Genomic DNA, 10,064 nt, shown 5'->3' with positions numbered 1-10,064 from the left:
GAGAGAAAAACAACACTTGTGAGTTGTCTTCCCAGGGTTACAACAGTGACAGGGGTGAGGCTAGGGTTTAGATTTATTTCCCTATTTCACTCCTTAACGAGTCTTGAAATTGGATATAATTTTGTGTGCTCTATTTGTGGGACTGGTGACTGAATTCAGGTACTCACAACTAAGCAAGCACCCTACCGTTTAGCTTAAACGCAGATTTTTTTCTTTTTTTTAGGATAAACTTCCAGACTGGGAAACTTTTATAGTTGCCTTTTTTTTTTCCTCTTTAACTCCAGGTATAGTTTATCAGTTAGGATATCTAACTGCAAATTTAAAAAAATTATTCAATTAACACTCGTGTAAACTCAACTTACATAAGAATTTTTATTTATTTGTCATATAATATTACATAATAAGTAATCCTCCAAGTTGACTGAATGGAGCAACGGTCATTTACCATCTCACATGTTCTTTGCTGTTGAAGAATTCATGGCGACTTGGCTAGGCGGCTCTGTCTCTGGATGTCTGGCGAGGTCGCTGACAGCTGCTGGAGCTATGATCGTCTGAGGGCTGGGAGGGCTGGAGGACATGCTGCCATGGTGGCTCAGATTCATGCTTGGCAGCTAGACGCTAGCTTTTGGCGGGCAGCCTCCGCTTCTCTCCATGGGGGCCTCTTCAACGTGGCTGCTCGGCCATCCTGCCAGGAAGGCAGCTCACTTTCCCCAGGCAGAGCCAACCAAGCAGCAGCTGACGTCCCTCAGTAAATCAGCATCAGGGTGTGGGGGCTCTGACCTGTAATCCCATCACTTGGGAGGCTGAGACAGGAGGATTGCTGTAAATCTAGGGCAGCCTGGGTTACATGAGAACCTGTCTCATAAAACAAACAAACAGACAGACAGATTGCCTTCACCTTTGTGACATTCCATTCTCATATAGCTCCGGCTGTGTGTTGACAACTGCTGGAGATGACGACCCAAAGATGTAAATCGCAGCAGTTTCTGTCCCTTAGCTGTTCTGTCTCTTAGATGCTGCAGCAGCTACAATGGTAGGAAGCATCCTCGCCATCCTGCCCTGCTTCACTGTCCTCAGTGTTCTACAGCTGCGATAAGACACACACAACCATGGAAACTCTTATAAAGGAAAGTATTTCATTGTTGAGAGGTTTGGTCTGTTGTCGTCATGGCAGGAAGCATGTGGCAAGGTCCTGGAGTAGTGGCTTTAGAGTCCTAGTTCCAGTTCCTCAGGCAGCAGGAAGAGAAAGAGAGAGCCACTGCCCAAGCCTGGCTTAGGCCTCTGAAACCCCAAAGCACATCCCTAATGACCACTACCCGCCCCCCCACCCCCAAAGCCTTTATCCAGTGAGTGCTATCCAGCCCTAGGACATGCAAGCTGTTGTTAAGGGATAAGGCTGGAAGGTGGGGGAGGGGCAGTAAGTACCTGCCACATGACCTTTGGGAGCTGTCAAAGCATCTAGAAAAGCGAGACACCAACTTTGGTACCTTCTTCAGCAGAGGTCACGAAGGGGAATGGTCTTGGATCGTAGGCTTGTCAGTTAGTGCTCGGTGTCTGCTCCGGTGAGCTCTTGCCGTCCTAGTGAGCAGGCCACACTACAGCGTTCAGTACCGAACGGATGCCCGTTCCACATCGCACATTCTCAGAAGCAACCGGGAACACCTGAAATGTTTTTACAAGACAAATAATGAAGGGCCAGTTTGAAGGACCAAAACACACACAGACACACACACATACACACACACACACAGACTCTCTCTCTCTCTCTCTCTCTCTCTCTCTCTCTCTCTCTCTCTCTCTCTCTCTCTCTCTCTCTCCAAGGTGATCTGCATGGCCTTGGTTCTGCTCTCAGAGGGATGTCTTTTTTCTGTTGTGCCCACTCCGTGAGGTTACGCTGGAGTCCCTGCTTTTCCCCCAACAAATTGTGTAGAAGGTAGTATATTTTTTAAAAAGTAATTTGATACAGAAGTTATGAATATGGGCTACAATGTCTTGTATATGAGAACCAACAAAGGAGACCCCTTAAGGCCCAGGGACGTGATAACAGCTGTATTTGCACCTACATTACAGCATTTACCCTATAACCAGTCACATTTCTCTTCCTGTGTGGGCCACTGAGGAGTTCTGAGTCTAACAAAGAGAACAACCTCCCCTAGTTAGGAAGCTTTCTCAGTCGCTGCTTGCATTCATCTCTACCCTAACACCTGCTAGCTTTATGACTCTTACAGACCCTGTTTGTTTGTTTGTTTTTTGTTGTTGTTTTGATTTTTCTGAGACAGGGTTTCTCTGTGTAGCCTTGGCTGTCCTGGGCTTGCTTTGTAGACCACGCTGGCCTTGAACTCACAGCGATCCACCTGCCTCTGTCTCCTTGCATGCTGGGATTACAGGAGTGTGCCACCACGCCTGGCTACAGACCTTGCTCTTTCTTCACTAATTTGTGTTTGCTCTTCACATTTTTAAAATGTTTTATCTTTAATTGACACTTTTTAGAAGAAAGAAGAGCCGGGCGTGGTGGTGCATGCCTTTAATCCCAGCACTCGGGAGGCAGAGGCAGGTGGATCGCTGTGAGTTCGAGGCTAGCCTGGTCTACAAAGTGAGTCCAGGACAGCCAAGGCTACACAGAGAAACCCTGCCTTGAAAAACAAAAAAAAAAAAACAAAAAAACAAAAAAAGAATGTTTATCTTTGTTGATTGGTTTGTTGTTGGGTGGTGCTTTTGTTTTTGTTTTTTAAGGCAAGGTTTCTCTGTGTAGCCTCAGCTATTCTAGAACTCACGCTGTAGACCAGGTTGGCCTTGTGTTCAGAGATCCACCTGCTTCTGCCTCCCAAGTGCTGAGATCAAAGGCGTGCAATACCACCACTTGGTGAAAAAAGAATGTTTTAATTAAAAGACAAAACTGCTCACATGCTCACCAAAATAACTAAAAATATTTACAGTATCAAATGCTGGTGGGCACTATAGAGCAACAGAATCTACCAATATGGAGGGCTGGAATTTCAAATACCCTGACTTTTGGGGGAAAGTCTGATAACTTCTTATAAAATGAAGCATGCACTTTTGTAAATCTAGAAAGTGATTAATGGTAGCCATATTCTTGGTTCAGATTTAGTGAGTATATCACGCATATAGCAAGCAAAAGTAAAAGAGCAGTGAGTAGCAGATAAAGGCTGCAGACAGACAGCAAAACCTCAGCGTATTAAGGCCTCAAAGCCGCTATCAGACAACTGGAGTGCACCAACTGACAGCCAGCAAACGCTAACCTTGTCAAACTGGAAACTTACAAATGTGCAGCAGAGACTGATGGGAAAGTTGAGGCACTCTGCCAAAGATTTTTTAAAATAAAAAAAATTTAAGATGTATTTATTCTTATTATGCTTGTGTGTGTGTGTGTGTGTGTGTGTGTGTGTGTGTGTTTTTCCACTACACATATGTCTGTGCACTATATGCATGCCTAGTGTCTGCGGATGCCAGAAAAAGGTTTCAGGTTTTTTAGAACTGGAGTTAGAGATGTTTTGAACCACATGTGGGTGCTGGGAATTGAACCTGATCTTCTGGAAGAGCAGCCAGTGCTCTTACCTGCTGAGCCATCTCTGAAGCCCTCAGCTAAGTTTCTTTATTGGGAGTCCTGGGCAGAGGACCTCCTTTTCTTCATCCTCTCCATAGATGGGTTTCTAGGCTTCTCCATCCCACCACAGGCACTTTTGTGTTATGGCATAAACAGTAGGAATGTCTGTGAGAAATAGTTTACTTACTAGCTGTTCTCAAGGATACAATGTTTTCACTCTTGGGCTGTTTTGCTGTTCTCTTTGCTCCCTGTCACAGTTAGGGGGACAGCCTGCCCCGGTAAAAGATATTTTGGAGAACACTTTGGAGAGAACACTTGAAGTAAACAAGTTGGAGTATGGGGCAGAAGGGCCCTCCCCACTCCTCCAGTCTGCCTTCACCAAGCTTAGCTAGCACATGACAACTCATCAATGTAATGTACACTACAGCTTGAGATGCAGAACACCGAGAATATGTTAATGAAAACACTTCTACGAAATGCCTATAGAAACTTTACTTAGACGCTCTAATCTGAAAATACTTATGTATCCATAAGTAGGGGCTGGAGAGGTGGCTCAGTGGGTAAGTGAATGGGCTGCTCTTCCAAAGGGGCCAGGGTTCAACTCCCAGCACCCATATGGCAGCTCACAGCTGTCTGTGACTCCAGTTCCAGGGGACCTGACACCCTCTCACAGACAGACATGTAGGCAAAACACTAATGCACATAAAAATAAGTAAATTACTTTCAAAAAGAATGAGAAAAAACAGGTAAATGGGGTTTGATCTTTTAATTCTTTTTTTCAGCAGACCACATCATTAATAAAAAGTAACACATCACTATCATGTAAAACAGCATGAAGCCAGGCATGGTGGTACACACCTTTAATCCCAGCACTTGGGAGGCAGAGGCAGGTGGATCTCTGCGTTCGAGGCTAGCCTGATCTACAGAGTGAGTTCTAGGACAGTCAGGGCTACACAGAGAAACCCTGTCTTGAAAAACCAAAACCAAACCAAACCAAAACATGAATATATTTCAAAAACAAATTAACAAAAGAAATCTGACGCAAGAGTACATATTTTATGCTTGAATTTATATGAAGTCCAAGAAAAAAAAAAACAACAAATCTAATGCACGGTAAACTATGAGAGAGTAACAGCATGTATTGACGGTATTAAAGTGTGAGTTAACCAGGAAAAAGCAGAGGACCTTTCAGAAGGAATGAATGTTCCATATTCTCTTGGGGGCTTGCCTTACTTGGGTACATTTGTCAAAACCCAGGAAATATACACTTAAATTATGTTTATCATAGTATGTGAAATTCATGTAAGGTTACAAGCAAATATTAAATTCTTATTCACACACTGCTTGCCTAGCAGCACAAAAGAAAAAAAAATCTATTTCATAGACTACCACTGACGTGTCTAGTGACAAGGGTACTGATGTCTCTGATTTTCTCGTAAGTGTATAAAAAATCTCAGGGAGATTAATGAGGGTAGAGGAATAGTTAGTATAAAAGAACAAGCATAAGAAAAAGATAATGGTTGCATAGGCAGTGGCCACATAGGTATTCACTATAAATGTGCTTCCCCCCTTCCCACCTCCACTCCCGGGGCAAACATTCCAAGACAGAGTCACGGCCCCAATGACACACTTCCTCCAGCAAGGCTACATCTCTTTCCCCAACAGCCACCAACTGGAGACTAAGTATTCACATTTAAAATATTCAAATGATTTAAGGGGACCCCTCATCCAAACCACCATAGGAGCTGGGACTAGCTGCTGGGTGGCTCCTAACACTGAAGATTTTGAAGTGGTGTGGTTTAGCCAAGTGTGGTGGTGCATGCCTTTAATCCCAGGCAGAGGCAGGCGGATCGCTGTGAGTTCGAGGACAGCCTGCTCTACAAAGCAAGTCCAGGTCAGCCAGGGCTGTTACACAGAGAAACCCTGTCTTGAAAAACCAAATCTTTAATAAGGAAGGAAGAAAGAAAGAAAGAGGAAGGAAGGAAGGAAGAAAGAAAAAGAAAAGAAATGGAGTGGTTTAATATTGGTATATTTTGGTATATTTTGTCTTGATGGTGTGTCCATAGAGGAAAAGTCTCAAAAGTATTAGTTATGGTACAAGATGTGGAGCCTATACATGATCTCAGGCCCCCCTCTCTCATGATCTAGTGATAAAGAGCATGTCTTAGCAATCTCTCAGAAAGATTGAGGACAGTTGTAGGTGTGTCACAGGATGCCAGAAGCTGCACCTCAATGACACCGGATATCTTACCATCACATTTCCCCTCTTTTCACTTAACCAGCTTGAGATTCAGCAGCCCAGTAGAGCAAGCATATGGAGAAGCATCTTCACCCTCCATCTAACGCCATGTGACGTCAGGCCTATGCTAGTTATTTCCTTATCCAAGGCTTTGGGTTGATGTGATACACAAACCTGCTCAGACCAAGACTGCCAAGCAGAAAGCTCCACCAGCGAGACGGCTTCAGTACCGTTGTCTGGGTGTGGAAGGAAGTGCAGGGTGGGGAGGGGAAGCTGATGACGTGGTAAGACAGACTTCCTAGATTCAGACTAAGCTGCCGTATCCCAAGAAGAAAAGAGATACAAATGTATGCTTTAAAGCAAGGCACCTCAGGTAAAAAGTGAGCAAGCAATAAAGACTCTGAAGTGACAGAGACATGATGCGTAAGAAAGCACTGTGGAAGTTGTAGATACTTTGCTTGATTTAAAATAATAAACTCAAGTGTTTTTTTTTAAAATAAAACCATTTGCATTGATCATTACTACTCTATGCTATGATTTAGTTCTCTTTTTCTTTCTGTCCGTTTGTCCTCTGTCTCTCTGTCACCTTCCCTCTCTCGCTCACTCCCTTCCTTCCTTCTCCTTCGCCCCTTCCCTGCCCCCCTCCTCCTTCTGTCTCTGTCTCTGTCTCTGTCTCTGTCTCTGTCTCTGTCTCTGTCTCTCTCTCTCTCTCTCTCTCTCTCTCTCCCTCTCCTATTACCCTTCCTTTATAAGTTGGGCACTGACCCAGGGTTTGGGAATGTGGTGGTTGCCAACATGGGATAGGATCTTTGTCTCTAGAGTTTGCAGACTAAATGGATGGTAAGAGTAAGTAGATGGATTTGGAAGAGTGAGCTATTACCCAGCGCATGGGTAAGTTAGGCTTGCAGAGGGCAGACAGGAAGGGCTTAATGAGGTCACGGGGCATGTAAGCACTCGGAGGCAATGCAGAGACAGCACGTCCTCTTTTCTCAGGGTTCTACATTCATGGTTGGGAAAGAGGCCATTTTCATCCTATTAAGGAAGTATCAGTCTATTAACATTTAGTGAGAGTTTTTATTCAAGAAGTGATACTGGGGCCAGTGAGATGTCTCAGTGGGAAGAGGCATTTTGTGGCCAACTCGGATGATCTGAGTTCCGTGTCAGGAGCCTTCGTGGTGGAAGGAGAGATCAGACTCCTGAAAGTTGTCCTCTGACTTCCATATGTGTGCTGTGCTGCTTGCATGCACCGACACACACACAGATAAATAGATATAATTGAAAAGTGTTACTGACTATCAAATGTTTTCATAGCAAGTATAGAGATGATCGTGTGGACGACTTATCTCTACACATCTAGTAATAGGGTTAATTGTATGAGTAAATTTTCTTCTTTTTAAAAATATTTATTTATTTATATATATAAGCACTCTATTGCACATATGCCTACATGACAGAACAGAGCATCAGGTAGAAGAGGGCATCAGATCACATTACATATGATTGTGAGCCATCCTGTGGTTGCTGGGAATTGAACTCAGGACCTTTGTATGAACAGCCAGTGCTCTTAACCACTGAGCCATCTCTCCAGCCCTTCTTCTTTTTTTAAATACTTATGTTTAATTTGGGAGGTTCATAACCGGGTTATGGGAGTGAGAAAATGTAAGCTGGGCTGTGAAGGACGAAAATCAGTGCCAGGCCGCGCACTTCCACACTGGGCACTGCTCTCATAACCAGTCTTGAGGCAGGCATCCTGTGAGGTCTCCGCACAGGCCGCATGTGGGGAAGACACAGTGCCAGGCAACAAAGCGTGGAAGGGAGAGATTGTCTCTGCCTGGCTCGCTCCTGCCTCCCATTGCCCACCAGTCAGTGCTCACTCCGTGATTATTAACTCCCTCAAGATTGGTTGCTGCTGCTTCGTGGCGAGCCAGACGCCATGCCTGTGGTGAGGCAATCCATTCAAGTCTGGCGGGAAGAGACAAACCCTGGTCACGTGGGTGCTCAATGCTAGAAAGAACCTAGTGAAGCACAGGTGTCACATCCAGTCCTGAAACGGTTTTTCTTGTTTTTTATAAGGTAAAATGTACAATTCAAAGACCTTTCCCAAGGCCATTTGCTAGGGATTGGTGATTTCAGGATCTGAAACCCTTAGTACACACCTTTCATCCCAAACAACGTAGGTAAGGTTAGTTTGTAGAAGACAGCAGCCATGTTTGAAAGTGAGTGATGTCTAATTGAGGGACAGACAAGGGACAAAGCAGAGGAAGACTTGACAGAATAGGACGTGCTCAACTCTCACAAGAAGAGACAGGAAAGAAGCCACACGATGGAAGAAGAGAGTGACTCTTCCCTGACAGTTGTTTGATTTCCACACATGCACAGGGGCACTCTTGGACACCCATACACATGCAAAATAAATATGTGTAATTCAATTTTCAAATAAAAAAGAAATAAAAATCAAATATAGAGAATAGTACCTCAAGTTTTCTATGTATTGAATTGGATTTTTGAAATGTATTGAAATGAGCTTTTTTTGTACTACAAATAACTTTTTTTTGTATTGATCTTTTCATCCTCTTGCTCTGTCATGGAAATGAGATACACTTAAAACTTCCTTGAGACCTATCTTTGTTTGTTTTTCAAGACAGGCTTTCTCTGTGTAAGAGCTCTAGCTGTCCTAGAATTCTGTAATCCAGGCTGGCCTTGAACTCAGAGATCCACCTACCTCTGCCTCCCAAGTGCTGGGATTACAGGTGTGCACCACCACCGCCTGGCCTCGAGACCTATCTTTAACTATTTGTTTTAGTCCAACCTTTATGTTATTTTCTTTAGGTTGTCTGATTTCACAGATATTGGATTGCTGTTCTTGACTTTATAATGACTCGGTTCTCTTTGACTATGTTTATCGTAGGCACGTTTCCTTCTGTGCACTCTTCTGATTGCTCCCCTCTGTGTCCACACTGTGTCTGTTAACACCTGTCCTGCTTCCAGTTCTGTGTCTACTTCTATCACTGCTTTCCTCCCCTTTAAAGGAAGAAATTGATGCTGGGCAGTGGTAGCACATGCCTTTAATCCCAGCACTCGGGAGGCAGAGGCAGGCGGATCTCTGTAAGTTCGAGGCCAGCCTGGCCTATAAAATGAGTCCAGGACAGGCAAGGCTACACAGAGAAACCCTGTTTGGGGTGGGAGGGGGGAAAGGAAGAAAGTGGCATTTGGATTTTTTTGCTTTCTTTCTTGCCGCTTTCTACTGGAGATGAACACCCAGACCCTGTCATAAGTTAGATAAGTGCTGACTGCAGGCCCAGGTCCGGAGGTTAGCATCCTGGCCTGAGCAGCCCACTGCCTGGAGGTTAGCATCCTGGCCCTCAGCTGCCCACTGCCCGGAGGTTAGCATCCTGGCCTGAGCTGCCCACTGCTGCATCCTCAGGCAGCAGCTCTTGTGGTCCTCACTGGAGGACCCACGAGAGGATTCACACCTAGGATCTCCAGGAATTTTTTGTTTTTGTTTTTTTGAGACAGGGTTTCTCTGTGTAGCCTTGCCTGTCCTAGACTCACTTTGTAGACCAGGCTGGCCTCGCACACACAACCATTAACCTGCCACCCCACGAGTGCTGAGATTAAAGGAGTGCACCACCACGCCCGGCTGGATCTCCAGGTTTCCTTTGGGTTTAGATGCTACACCAATAGCTTTCCAGGAACAACCTCACAAATATTCCAGAAACAAGCTGGGCACAACAGTTTCTGCCTATAATCTGTCAACTCAAGAGGTTGAGGCAGGAGAATTGCTGTGGGTTCTAGGCCAGCCTAGGTTACATAGTGAGTTCCATTAACCATGGTGAAGCATGTACAGATATTGCTTTGGGAATTTTTTTTTTTTTTAAGCAGAGTCTGACGAGGTAACCCTGGCTATCCTGGAAGTCACTGTATAGACCAGACTTGGCTCAAACTCACATGCACCTACTTGTCTCTCTCTCCTGAGTGCTGGAATGGAAAGTGTGCTCCAGACACCCTGCCTTTTTGATGTGTACACAGGACTGGAGTTGCTGGATCATGTGTTAATTCTGTTTAAATTTTGGGAAGAACTTCAATATTGTTTTTTAAAAAATAGCAGATGAATCATTCTATTTAATAATAGTCATCCTAGTGGGCATGAGGTTTATTGTTTATTCATTTATTTTGGGGGATGAGGCCTTACACTGTAGCCCAAGGCTGGCCTCTAACTCACTGTGTAGCTCAGGCAACCCTTAATCTTGTGGTTATCCT

The 10,064-nt window shown here is 44.5% G+C and overlaps 1 long non-coding RNA gene across 2 annotated transcripts; it reads right to left on the bottom strand.

Moving 5' to 3' along the window:
- Window positions 1–400: 400 nt before the first annotated feature.
- LOC311603001 lies at window positions 401–6,045 on the bottom strand. Of its 2 annotated transcripts, none has more exons than XR_014780918.1 (4): window positions 5,979–6,045; window positions 1,488–1,662; window positions 899–1,087; window positions 401–803 (listed from the first exon to the last, which is right to left on the bottom strand). It is a non-coding gene; the product is annotated as an uncharacterized lncRNA (long non-coding RNA). The 2 variants fall into 2 exon arrangements; XR_014780919.1 differs by having other exon boundaries at window positions 5,817–6,036.
- Between the last annotated feature and the right edge of the window lie 4,019 nt (window positions 6,046–10,064).

This window comes from Acomys minous (genome assembly GCF_964271855.1).
Source record: "Acomys minous genome assembly, chromosome: 8".
Taxonomy (NCBI): Eukaryota; Metazoa; Chordata; class Mammalia; order Rodentia; family Muridae; genus Acomys; species Acomys minous.
Note: the sequence above shows the minus strand (reverse complement) of the source record. Positions and strands in the feature narration are given on the sequence as shown.